This window comes from Chinchilla lanigera, unplaced genomic scaffold, assembly GCF_000276665.1.
Source record: "Chinchilla lanigera isolate Chin_1 unplaced genomic scaffold, ChiLan1.0 scaffold00012, whole genome shotgun sequence".
In the NCBI taxonomy this organism is placed as follows: Eukaryota; Metazoa; Chordata; class Mammalia; order Rodentia; family Chinchillidae; genus Chinchilla; species Chinchilla lanigera.
The window spans coordinates 7,160,114-7,173,688 of NW_004955413.1; the positions used below are offsets into that span (position 1 = coordinate 7,160,114).

General features: G+C 42.3%; 1 protein-coding gene across 8 annotated transcripts in view; it reads left to right on the forward strand.

The window, feature by feature from the left end:
- Styk1 (serine/threonine/tyrosine kinase 1) overlaps window positions 1-13,575 on the forward strand; it is a 61,120-nt gene that overhangs the window by 32,741 nt on the left and 14,804 nt on the right. The window contains exons 1-2 of one of the 8 annotated variants that reach the window (XM_013511636.1): window positions 3,042-3,251; window positions 3,531-3,819. The exons of 1 other annotated variant lie outside the window; for it this stretch is intronic. The gene's annotated coding sequence lies outside the window, so the exon portion shown is untranslated. Of the gene's footprint in view, window positions 1-3,041; window positions 3,252-3,311; window positions 3,465-3,530; window positions 3,820-9,471; window positions 9,549-13,575 lie in introns of those variants that run through there. 6 more of the 8 variants (XM_013511640.1, XM_013511638.1, XM_013511637.1 and 3 more) reach the window with 6 other exon arrangements.

Sequence of the window (13,575 nt, forward strand, 5' to 3'; positions counted from 1 at the left end):
CACCTTTATTTCCCCTGAAGTTCAGGCTGGTTTCTGGCTGTGAGGCTGATACCAGACCCGTGCAGCCTGCAGCCATCAGTGTATCTCCCGTGGCCATGGACTCAGTTGGGAGCCACTAGGGGGCCCAGCAGCTTTTCTGATTCTGAGCTCAGCCAGCCCCTCTCCAAGATGGTTCCCGGCCAGTCACTCTCTCCCAAAGGATGACCAAGCGCTCAGCACTCACCCCCAGCTAGTGCAGTCCTTCATGTCCACTGCTCCCCTCCACTGCTGCATCTCTCTGTGGAGGCCACTGGGGTTACTGTATCTGTAGGTTTGAACCGCTCCTCTCATGCAGTGAGTTGAGACTCAGGGAGAAGGCTCCACTGGCTACCTCTTTTTCATTGAAGTTTCTTTCTTTGCTCTCCCTGTGGGCTTAGTTCTTTCTTTTGATTCTTCCTGGTTCCAGGGGACCCACTTCCCTCCATCTTGTCTTCCTTGTGTTGCTATATTTCAGTGTCTGGATGGCGATTTTCAGAGAGGTTCTTTCACTGCTGCTTACCACTCCACCATCTTCCCGGAAGTTCTTGTTTTGTTTTTTGAGACAGAGTCTCCCTATATAGTTCAGGATGGCCCTGAACTTACTATGTAGCCCTGAATTTACTAGGTAGCCCCAGGTGGCCTCAGACTTGAGGTAATATTCTTGCCTCATCCTCCTGAGTGCTGGGATTACAGGCACCATCACACTTGGTTTACAATGACTCTTTGAGGTGAATAATATATTTCGTACCCAATTTGAAAGATGAGAAAGCTAGGCAAGGTGTGGTGGTACATGCCTGTAATATCAGCATTCTGGGAGGCTGAGGCAGGAGGATCACAAGCTCTAGACCAGTCTGGACAACTTAGCGATTTAGTAAAACCTTGCCTTAAAATAAAAAATAAAAGGTCTGAGGATGTAGCTCAGTGCAAAGGCCTTGGGTTCAATTTCTAGACACCCCCCAAAAAAGACAAAACAGGTGACAGAGATTAGGCACCTGCTGGGTCACAGTGTGGATATATCAAGATAACAAGACAGATGTAATAGAACAACAAATGTCTACTACTTAGGAAAATACACACATCCACACTTGCTCTCTGTACTTTTTGCTCATTAATTTTATTTCCTAATGCTCCTGTCTTGTCATTTAGTAAATCTCTTGACAATTACATTTTTTTGTGCGCTTGTATTAGGAGGAATGGGATTTCATCCACATTTAGGCCAATGCCGTGAAGGAAGGATGTGTGCTCTTGAGACTGTTGTTGTGGGGCAGCAGTAATCAAAATTAAGGAATCAAGGGGCCGGGGATTTAGCTCAGTGGACAGCGCCTGCCTGGCAAGCGCGAGGTTGTGAGTTTGATTCCCAGTACCAAAAAGAAAAAATTAAAGAATCAAGGTACGGAGTTGTCTGGCACCATAAAGGAATTCTCTTGTGTTACTCCTTTGTAATTATTATTCCTTCCCTGTTTCTTCTGGCAACCACCGGTCTAGTATTTTCTGTCTCTCTAATTTTGTCGTTTTGGAAAATATTGCATAAATGTAATCCCACAGCATGTGGGCTTTTCTCACTCAGCATAGTGCCCTGAAGCTCCGCCTAACTGTTGCATTTATCAATACTTTGTTCCTTCTTATTGCTGAGTACTATTCCTAACAATAAACTTTCAAATACGAAGCAGTTCATGTAACTCTCTACCTAAGGCACTTCAGAGGTGCCTAGAATGAAACAAGCAATCCTGAGCACGGCCTGAAAGTCTCATCAGGACTGCCCCTGGCCTGCCTAGATGATGACATTCCTTCCTATTTTCCTTTCTCTTGCTGCTATCCGTATACACTGACCTTCCAGTTTGAGAATTTTAGACACAGGAGAAATGGGCCAGGTGCTGATACTGTTCCCTGGTTAATTAATATACCACTGCATTCTTTCAACTGTTCAGGGGAGGAAATAAACTGTACCAGTTTCCCAAAGTTTGCATGATCCCCCTTTGTCCTCCAGCCTTGCTTCTAATCTCTTCCTCCTCTTCTACTTCTCTATTTTTTTCCTAACCCCTTTCCTCCCCTGAAGCATTCTTTCCATTTTTATGCCTTATTTTACAGCATTATGCCCTTTCATCCATCCTGTTTAAATCTCTCTTCCTTAACATGGTGCTCAAATTCAGAGATTGACTATCAGCTTTAATATTTAAGTTGTCAGGTCAAACCTTGGTGAACTATGAAGAATTAATGAAAAAAATTAACTTTATAATTACTTTAACTCCCTCATCCCATGCAGGAATGCATATGCTTGGATCACCAAATATAATATATAATATATTATATATATATATATATATACATATATATATATTTTTTTAGGCAGGGTCCCATTTTGTAGTTCAGGCTGGCCTTGAGCTTATTATGTAGCCCAAGATGGCCTTGAACTCATGGTGATCCTCCTACCTCAGCCTCCAGAGTGCTGGGGTTACAGGTGTGTGCCACCACACCCAGCTATATATGTTCATTTGATCAATGTGGTTATGTGACTACCTCCCATCTTGTGAGCCAGATGAAGAAAGAAGGGAGGAGGAGAAGGACGAAGATTTATAGTTTGCAGTGCTAATATACTAGTAGGTAATTTACACGAATTATGCCATATAACTCTCAACAACCTTGGAAGATAGATGTCATCATCACTACTTTCTGGATGGGAAAACGGAAACTCAGAAACTGAAAATACCTTATAGAAAGTGAGAATGAGTGTTAGAAGGGGGATTTGAATAAAGCTGAACTTGAAAGCTCTCTTTCTTACCACTACACGGTAGGAAGCTGTGGGCAGGATCAGGGTAAGTATAGACAATGAAGCTGCCCTGAGACAGGTAGGAAGATTCAGGAGAAGAAAGCCCCTGGATTTTGAGAGCCTGTGTCAGAAAATAGTGAGGTGAGATAAGTGATTGTGGGATGGCTCCTTGGCCTGCCCCTTCTGTGGGTGTGACTCACTTCCTGCTGCTCTTTGCTGCCCTCAGGAGAGCTGCAAGTCTCCTGACCCCTAGAGTAGGAAGAAAAGGAATGCCAAGGTCAGGTGTCATGACTGGGTGCTCTGTGAATCACCCACCAAACCACAAGTAGAACTTCACAACCCTGACTGTTACAGCACCAAATCTGGGTGACGCCACCTTCTGCAGCTCCTAGACTACACAGAACCTGCTGACCTGCTCCCGGAGGAGGGAGGCTCCTCTTGACTCCTGGCTACACAGAGTGAGGTGGTGAGCGGTTCCCACAGGGCCTCCTTTCCATGGTCCCAGGCCTTTGTTATTGTTTACCTGAGTGTGGTGTGTGCGCAGGACCTTTTCTGGGGCACACCCCACATGACACAGCACTGAGGCAGAGGGCAGTTGAGTGGATTTCCTGCTTGTGAAATCTGTCCATCTGTGTCTCTGCCTGCTTGGGCTGGGGCTCCTTTATCAGAGCGAGAAAGCGTGAGTGTGTATGTGTGTGTGTGTGTTCCTACAATCTTGTGTAGACTGTCCACCTGTTTTTCTCAGCTTGGGCCCTCCTCTCTGCCAGAGGGCAGTGCGCCAGAACAGGCTGGAAGATTGGTCAGAAAACAAAACAGATCTCCTCACTTATGGGGAAATCTGCCAGGGGAGCTTTAAAGAACCGAAAGTGCCCCTAGAAGGAAAAGCCTAGGATGAATCCCAACGAGGGAGCGCGGCCATGGAAATCCTTGGCAATGCGATGTGGCTGAGAGCAGTGGCAAGAAGAGCTTGAATGACAGAAGAAGTCGTTCAAGGCCCGGGCAGCTCCTAGAGGTCTCGCTGGTGTGCTGATCAGGTAGGAAAGGGAGACTGCAGGACGAGAGCGGGGATGAGAGGCACTGTGTATACAGCAGGTGTGGGTGTGGGTGTTTGGCTTTCCCTCTTTTTCGTAGCCCTTGTTCTGCGCTGAGGAAACTGGAGCCTGAGGAGACTGTTTTTATTTAGGGATCCAGGAAGAGAATATAATCAACAGAAGAATATCTAATTTAAGATACATTATTCCTGGGCTTTTGAGATGGGAAGGTTCTAGAAGTGGTAACATAAAAAAAATAGAATAATTGTAATATGAATAAAACATTTTGAATTTGTATAACACCTCTGAGGAAATAAGATATGTCTACTTGTGTCATCATATTTAAAATCTGATGCAGTTTGGGTATGAGTGCTGGTGAGTGTTGGTGTCATCTTACCTAGAAGTTACCTAGCCTATCTGTCTTGCAATCACTTTGTTCCTGTACAAAGTAAACTTTCATGAGGTGCCAGGATAGAAATTAGGCTTTCTCAGCTAGACCGTGTATCACATGTGCTTCAGGAATTCCTAGACAGGTGAAAACCAGAAGCAAGGAGAGCCGATAATGCTCAGCCTTATTGTTGCTCTTGGAAATCCTGGGCAGCGCAGTAGAACCTCTTTCCCCAGAGTTTCAGGGTTCACTTCATGCCCTGGGTCTCCCAGAAGGTTGGAGAGGGTGAAAATTGGAACCAGTACAGTCCCTTAGTGCCTGAGCAAGGCAGGAGAACCGAAGCACTTCCTCTGCTCCCAGCCTCATCCCGCTGGGAGACACCCTGCGCACAAGGCAAGCTGCCCGCACCAGTCTGCTGCGGTGGACTTAGGAAGGCTCCTCATCAGTGTGCTCTCCTGTTCTCTCTCTGTCCCCTCATGAGCTTCTTTCGATAGCAAGGCAGCACTGGGTGCCTGACAGAGCCAGGCTGGGGCAGGGGGGTCTGTGCTCTGTCCTCTGGTATTTCAGGATCTTTCCTAGCTCTTGGGATTGCAGTAAAGGATTGCTAGTCTTAGGGACTGGGCTTCTTCACTCAAAAAACAGAAGAGAGAAACACAAGAAAATAAATCCAAGATTCCATAATTATTGAAAATAATTCTGGTTCTACCGCATTTTCAAAATATACTTTAAAGATGGAGACGGGAATATACTCTGTGTCCCTATGAGGACATTAAATAACACACAAGGGACATTTTATGTTCTTTCCAAATTATAGTGTATTAGTTGGTAACTTTTAGTTTCAATGACTTTTGATACTTCTTTTGTCTGTTTTTGCAAAGCTGGGGATTGAACCGAGGGCCTTGTACATGCCAGGCAAGCACTTTGCCACTGAGCTATATATATCCTCAGCTCCATGACTCTGGATTCTGACGTGGCTCCTTCTTGACACTGTTGGTGTTGTTCATTTGAATGACAAATACGTATGTCTAATAGTGTCAGCGACATTTGGTTTGTAGTAAAAGACCTGACCTGGGTGTAAAATGCTGTCCATCTATGCGCCTTGTTTTATTTTTTTTCACACAGCTACTTCATAACCCAATCCCTCATCACCCAGTTCCTCATTTTCTGCCTTTCCTCCTTTGCCTGGAAGGGCCTGCTACAATCTCTGGCATAGTGTAGTTGTTTAATAAAAGTTTATGAGACCTAAAAAGAGGAAGGACAGCTTGTTTTATAGGATATTAGAGATATTTCTGGAGTCCCCTAGATCTGAGTGGCTCTTCTCAATATTGCTACTGATTTAATATGTTCAGACCAATCAGTGAGGTGTATTTCTAGACAGACTGGAAGTAAAGAAGAGAGCGGGAGGAGAAGAGAAGGCTGAGGTGCAGCAAGACAGACTTTCTCCTTCTGGGGGCTCCCCCTGCCACTGTCTTACCCTCCCGACTGTAGGTCTTTGAGTTCTGTATCCCAGAGCCCAGGACCCTTGGTGACTCCCTTGACCCAGGGTGGCGTCCAGCCGCGAGGGTGGGGCTCTTCTCTGTGTCTATAAAGAACATGGCCAGGAGGGACATGCAGTGAGAAGCAGACTGTGAGGCTGATGGGAAGGGTGGTGGGACAGATTAAATCCTCTTCCCTGGAACAGGGCCACATGTTTTTCTGACGTCAGTTGGGAAATTTTTAACACTACAGAAGCAGGCAAGAGAAGTCTAGGAAGAGGAACTGGATTTTTTTGTTGTTGTTGTTTGGTTGTTTTTTTGTATTTTTGAAATTGCTGTATAGTTCAGGCTTCCCCTGAACTCACTATATCGCCCAGGCTGGCCTCAAACTTGCAGCAATCCTCTTGCCTCAGCCTCCCAGTGCTGGGCCTACAGGCATGCGCTACCACACCTGGCAAGGAGCTGGATTTTTAAAGTCTTTTTTTATTTTATGGAAAAAATAAAACAAAATTTCATAATAAAATAATAGGAGAATAATAATAGTTAATACATTGCATATTGTTATCTTCAAAGTAGTTACTCAGAGTACAAATATGGGCATAAAAAATTCTCCAAACAATATTAGCACAAACCTTTCTTTTCAATGAACTAAGGGAAACTAGTAGTATAACTATCTTGTAATTTTTCCCTTTTCCCTTCTTTCTTTTCCCCCTTCCCCCACCCTAGTTCCTTTTTCCTTTCAAACAATTTCTTCCCATTTCACAATATCTATTGACTATTTTGGTCCTTATTCACTCTTTCAGTTTCTCATACCAGGAAGACAGTATGATGTTTACACATGTGAGTCTGACTTATTTCACTTATGAGTATGGTCTAAGAATGGCTGTCATTTATAAGTCCCTGCTTGGGTGCCAAGTATCGGGTTAAGAACCTTTAGTTATTGCAGGCTGATCAGGCCTACAATCTCCCAAATGAGTGGATGGTGAAGGCTTAGATAAATGAGACAGTTGAAATGAATTTAGGGCTCCAGGGAGGGTTCAGCCCTCTCACAGAATTCAAGATTCTCTGGGTTAAGACCAAGACCTTACCTGGGTGGCCCATATTTATTTGGTTTTCAAACAAAGGAGGGAGATACTGAAGAAAATGCAAAAATCTGGGCAGGACTTAAAAATCTCTCTAAGGACTTCCCCAAGTAATACTTTATTTTAATTTAAAAAAAACTATGTTATCTCCAGAAAGACCTTCACCACAAGAGTGAGATGGCTAGAGTCTCCTTTTAGTTAACTGGGGTTGGAGCCAAAAGTCCTCAGCTGTGGCCTTGTCTTGTCCTTTGGAGCCCCATGGCTTCACCCACCATTACAGGCCTCAGTAGGGACCAGTGGCTCACAAGTAAACATGGAAAGCCAATTGGTTAATATAAGTCCTGCTCAGAGCTTCCACATAGTGGTCTCCATCAGCCATCATCAAGAAACAAACCAGTAACAAATGCTGGAGGGGCTGTGGGGAAAAGGAACCCTTCTCCACCGTTGGTGGGAGTACAGACTGGTGCAACCACTGTAGAAATCAGTGTGGAGATTCCTCAAAAAACTAGGATTAGAGGTTGCATTTAACCTAACTATTCCCCTTCTGGGTGCTGTCCCAGAAGAACTGAAAACATCATACCACAGTGATAGATGCACACCCATGTTCATAGCAGCACAGTTTGTAGCAGCCAGATCTTTAAAATCTTATATATAGATATTTTTAGGTAAGATGAGTTTCTTCTGGAAACTTCTGGGTAAATTGCTGATTGTGTCTGGGAAATGATACTGTGCTAAACAGAAAGGTCACTAATAAGAGTTGTATTCTTTTTTCTTTTAAGAGTTGTATTCTTATAAATAGAACCCTCTGTGTGCATTAAAACAGACACAGAAATAGAGTGTGGCACTGTACTTGCAAGTATGGGTAACCATTCAGAGAGCTAATGTTGCTGTTCAGTTCAGTTATAGCTATAGTCACTGACTTCTGGGGTGTCCAGACAGGCAAACGCTTAGGGGCACCCTTCACCCCCAGTTCACTCCCATTCTCTTCCAGTTATTTTTTTTCTCTTCCTATTTGTCTCTCCTTCCTCATCGTATTATTTCCCCCTCTGGATTCTCAGTTTGAGAGGGGAGCTAAATGTGCATTCAGGTCTTCAGATTACTTTGTGCAGAATGCATATCTTTAAAAATGCTCAGCAAAAAACCCCAAAGTAACTGAGAAGAGAAAAATCAAGGATGAACCACCATAAAAGAGGCAGTAATATTGTTTTCCATAGAATCTTGGCTGAAGAGATTTGGCGCACCGTCCATGTAGGTTTCTGCAAACTTTTGGGAAGCTAAATACAAACATCTTTGGTAACTGTTGAGCAAGTTACCAGAATAACAATTTCATAACTGCGCTAGATCCTTGATTTCAATGCTCTAAATGTTGTTTGCATGACACTAGCTGTGGGATCATGCTTTATATAGCTAAGTATTTTACAGTCCAGCTAAGAGAAGAAACACTAGCTGACATACAGTTTTTAAAGGTGCTATCTAAATATTATTGCAGAAATGTTGTCCAGGGGCATTTCTTCTAATAGATGACTGAAAGGTCAAGACCTTCCTTTTTGTAGCTTGGTGCAGAGTGGGCCAGGAAAGCCGTGTGGCAACTGAGTGTGCACCACAGGGAGAAAAGTGGTACAGAGAGGAACACTGCCACAAGCAGATGTGAGCACCTTCTGATGCATGAAAACGTGGCCAGGTTTCCTGTGTAGGCTTTCACGGGTATGTGGTATCCCAGGTGTGTGTACCTTATCCTGGATGCACCACTGTAGCACACACGCCTCTAGCCAAATTGTAAACACTAGAAGGAGCTTATTGTACAAATACCTAGAGAGCCATTTCTCTGAGTGCACCTCCCTAAACATTTACCTCTGTGATCTAGATCCATTGGGCTGCTAGATGTTTAATTACCCAAGTCTTTAAACTACCTGTGACAAATAAAAGCAATGGTAAAAACCTGGTTCAAGAACCTGGTACAATAGGAAGTCCTATTATAGCCAGAGGCGGGAGCTCTTTGTTAAGTGTGACATCCAGGCATGAGCTAAGTCACTGGGGAAGGCCATGTGTCTATAACTGTGTAACTCACTAAAAGCAGTTGAGTGTGGGGCCCTGTGCACACAGGGTTTCAGGTTACTTCCTGCAGGACGCATTTGTGGGTGTGTAGTTTGGTTTCTGGGCAGCGCTCACAAGTCCGAGCCGGCTGCTAACTGACCCTTTCTACCACTTGTTCTGTGGTACAGAGATTATGCTCGTGGTACCTACTCCCCAGAGAAGCAAACTTGTTGAACTGGCTGTTCCCAGAATAAAAATAATTACATCTGATAGTGCCCTGAACAGGAAGCAAGGGGAAAGAAAATAAGAATCATAATGGCAGTGAGAGATTTTCAAGTAGCCTCTGAGCTCTCTCAGCGAGGCTGTTCAATTTTAAAGCGTCCTTCGCTCCACTTGCCCCCAGCAGTCCCTGTGCTCCTGCTGCTCACTGCCTCGCCCTCCATGCTGTCTTGTGGGTTGTGCAACTTTTCTCAGCTACTTTCCTCCCTGTCTTTTGGTTTACAAACTAAACGAGGTGGACTTTGCTTCCTAATTTTCCTTGATTTTATGGATCCTTTGCTGTGTAAAAACTAGAGATAAGAAGATAAGAACTCTCTCCTCTGGGAAATTTTCCCTCTTCTGGCTTCTGTTTACCTAGGCTTTTGTCAACAAGCCACACACTTGTCTGTCTTTTCAGTTATCAGGAAATTGTTTAGCTGGGACTCCCCAAAATAAGTGCCCAAGAAGCCCCGGGAAGAGCGGAGAAGGGGTAAGGTGGGAGCTGGGCGATTTCTTTGCATAGATCTTCCAGGTACAGAGACTCTGACCCAATAAACTACATGGTGCTGGTTAATAGCAATAATAAAATACAAAGTGTAATGAAAGATTAATATAATATGGCTAACGTAATATAGGTACAATATATCTCATATAACTGATACTTCTGACTTTTTAAATCTTTTTATTAAGTCATTACAAATTTGGACCACATATTTAGGATCATTTAACTGAAAATCGCCACATTTTGTTTCGGACTGATCACAATTAAAGGAATGGGTTGTGCTGACCATGGAGTCACAGACTCTTTGCAAGCGAGGGCAAAACACAAAGTTGGTAGATATGTAGGAGAGTGGTAACCATCAGGTTTCCTTGGAAGGAACCGCCAATCCTAGTTAGCTACTTGGGAGGCTGAGGCAGGAGGATTTCAAGGTCAAGGCCCACCTAGGCAACCTAGTAAGACATGTCTTAAAACTTTAAAAATAAAAAATTGAACAGAAAGGACTAGAGATGTAACTCAGTGATACAGTGTTCCTGGGTTTGATCTCCAGTACTGTCAAACAATGACAAAACAGGTTTCTGGAAATGTCATTTGAAATATATGCTGATTATATAGACTTAAATGTGACACCCCCCCACACACACCACACACACAATCTCTTGCCAGATAAACAAGAAATTGTTATCTGTAGTTCATCTGGAAGAAACTTGGGAACTAGATTAATAGAAGAGGATGAGGTGGAAAATATTTTTTGCTGTAGTATTTAATGTTAGTTTTGAACCATAAGATGTAATTTCTTTGTATTGAGAGACTGAGAGGGAGAAAGAGAGAGAGAGAGAGAGGATTGGTACTGAAATGTCCTTTGGTCTGTATTCTGCTAACAATGGGTCTATATCTGTACTTCATGGGAGGAGGAAGGTTCCTGAAGCTGAGGACCTAAATAGTCTTAATTATTAAATGCTACCTGTCCACTGGTTGTGAGGGTGAAGATGGCCCAGAGAAAGCAGGCAAATGCACAACACAACCTCTCTGGATATTCAACTATTCTCCCATTGTCTGGATTCAATTTGTATAAAACTGAAGTGAATTTCTTTTCATTTAAAAATCTGAGGTTCTGGATACAAAATCAACATTAAGAAATCAATAGTTTTTCTGCACATCAATAATTACCTACATGGGAAAGAAATTGGGCAAACAGTTCCATTCACAACAGCTTCAAAACAATAAATAAATAAAACATTGGGACTCAACCTAAGGAGGTAAAAAACTTCTCCAAAAAAAAAAAAAAAAAAAAATAGAACTTTGAAGAAAGAAACTGAAGCAGGCATTAGAAGATTGTAAAACTCCCAGGTTCATGGGTTGGCAGAGTTAATATTGTTGAAATGGCCATATTACCAAAAGGATCTACAGATTCAGTGCAGTCCCATCAAAATCCCAGGGACATTCTTCACAAAACTAGAAAACATAGTTCCAATATTATAAAGAAACACAAAAGACCCAGATGAGACAGAGTAATCCTGAGTAAAAAGAGCAAGCCAAGAGCATGATGATTTTGTATCCTGAGGGTCACATTATTAAACAAAAATTTTCAAATTATATTACAAAACTATAGTAACAAAAGGAGCATGGAACTGGCATGAATATAAGCACACAAACCAGTGGAATGGAATAGTAGACACAGAAACAAGCCCATGCAAATACAGCTAAAGGAGTCAAAAACATAGATGGGAGAAAGACAGCTTCTTCAATAAAAGGTGCTGGTACAGCTGGATACCTACTTGTAAATCCTTATCTTTCACACTGTACAGAAATCAATTCCAAATGAATTAAAGACATTGGCCTAAGACCGGAAACTTTGAGCCTGCTGAAAGAAAGCATAGAGGAAACACACACTTGAAGCCCAAGGCACAGGCAGAGACTTCTTACATAGGACTCTAGTAGCACAGGGAACAATAGCAAGAACCAACAAATGGGGCGACATCAAATTAAAAAGTTTCTGTACAGCAAGGTAAATAATGAGTAGAGTGAAGAGACAGCTTGCAGAATTGGAGAGCATCTTTGTAGCTAGTTTTCTGACAAAGGATTAATATCTAAAGTATATAAAGAATGCAAAAAAAAAAAAAACCCTGAACACCAAAAAATCAAATAGCCTAGGCAATCAGTAGACAAATGAACAGATCCTTCTCACAGGAAGTACAACTGGCCAATGAGTATATGAAAAAATGCTTAGCCTTTTTTTTAGACAGGGTCTCACTATGTAGTTTAGGGTGGCCTCAAACTCAAGGTGACCCTCCTGCCTGTGCCTCCCAAGTGCTGGGATTATAGGTGTGTGCCACCATGCCTGGCAGCGTTTTTAGCTAATAGAGAAATGAAAATCAAAACTACACTGAGATTCCATCTGACCCCAATCAGAATGGCTATAATCAAGAACAACAACAACAAAAAAACCACTTTAAATTGGTCATGGTGGCACATGCCTATAATCGCAGCACTTTGGGAGGCTAAGGAAGGAGGATCAAAAATTTGAGCCCAGCCTGGGCAATTTAGCAAGTCCTTGCCTCTAAACTAAAAGAAAAGTAACACAAAATTTAAAAATGGCTGGAGATGTAATTCAGTGTGAAGGCTTAAATTTTACCCCCAGTACTGCAAAAGAGAAAAAACAAAAACAAAATAGTGGATGCTGCTTGTAAGGAAAATGTAGGGAAAAAGGAAATGTAGGGAAAAAGGAACCCTTCTACATAGGAAGCATAAATTATTATGGCCACTATGAAAATCAGTAAGGAGGTTCCTCAAAAAACTAAATGTAAGCTGAGTGTGGTGGCACACGCCTGCAATCTCAGCACTTGGGAGGCTGAAGCAGGAGGATCATTGCAAGTTTGAGACCAGCCTGGGCTACAAAGTGAGCTCAAGGCCAGCCTGAACTGCATTGTGAGACCTTGTCTCAAAAAGACAAAAAACAAAACAAAACAAAACTCAAAAATCTCCCAAACAAAACTAAATGTAGAGTTACCATTTTATCTAGTTATACCAATCCTTGGTGTATACATGAAGGAATTAAGTCAGCATGCTCTAGGGACACCTGGACACCTGTCTTCACTGTGACACAAGCCACAGTAGCTAAGGTATGGAACCAGCCTAGGTCCCATCAACAGATGAATGGATAATGCAGCTGTGACACAGACACACAATGGAATATTATTCAGCTGTAAAGAAGAATGGGCTTATGTCATTTTCAGGAAAATAAAACTGGAGACCATCATGTTAGAAGAAATAAACCAGCATCAGAAAGAAAAGTACCAGGTTTTCCCTAATATGTGGACTCTGATAAAGATGACTAGAAAGCAGAAGGGAGACTTTTCTAGACAAGAAGAGAGGAGAAAGGGGGTGCTATAAGGAATGACAGTGACAGGCTGTACAGAACAACGATCAGAAGGATAAGCACGACCAACGTATATGCGTGTACAAGCCCAATATTTTGTAAAATTAATAGGCACTATTGAGAATATATTTAAAATTTTTTCCTTAAAAATTTAAAAAAATGTGTTGTAGAGCTATGACGATTCTTAAAAATTTTCCAGTACAGTTTTAATCAAGGTTTAATTGCAGTGTTTAGGGCTTTGCAATTTTCACTGTCCATGGTGTTAAGATTTTTCTGAACCTCTGTCTTTTTTGCATTCTTTGGCTATGTGCTGTTTTGTTGAAATGTGTGTGGTAAAGCTTGTCGCTGTAATCCATGGTTAACAATTATTCAGACAGGTCCTGGGTATCTATTCTTGAGTTTGGTAGAGGAAGTTTGAGGTGGAAGAGAATCTAAAATAAATCTAAAATAAATTCAGCAGCAATGGAATGAAAGGACAAGGCCAGGTGAGGGCTGTGAAGCTCTATAATAGAGAAAAGAGACTACCAGAGGGGGGAAATAAAGGTTTCTTTCAGTCTGAGTATCAGGCAAAATGATAGAGGTAAATGGGTGACTGAGAGAGCTGGCTATATTAACTAGTGATCCATTTTAATTATATATATATA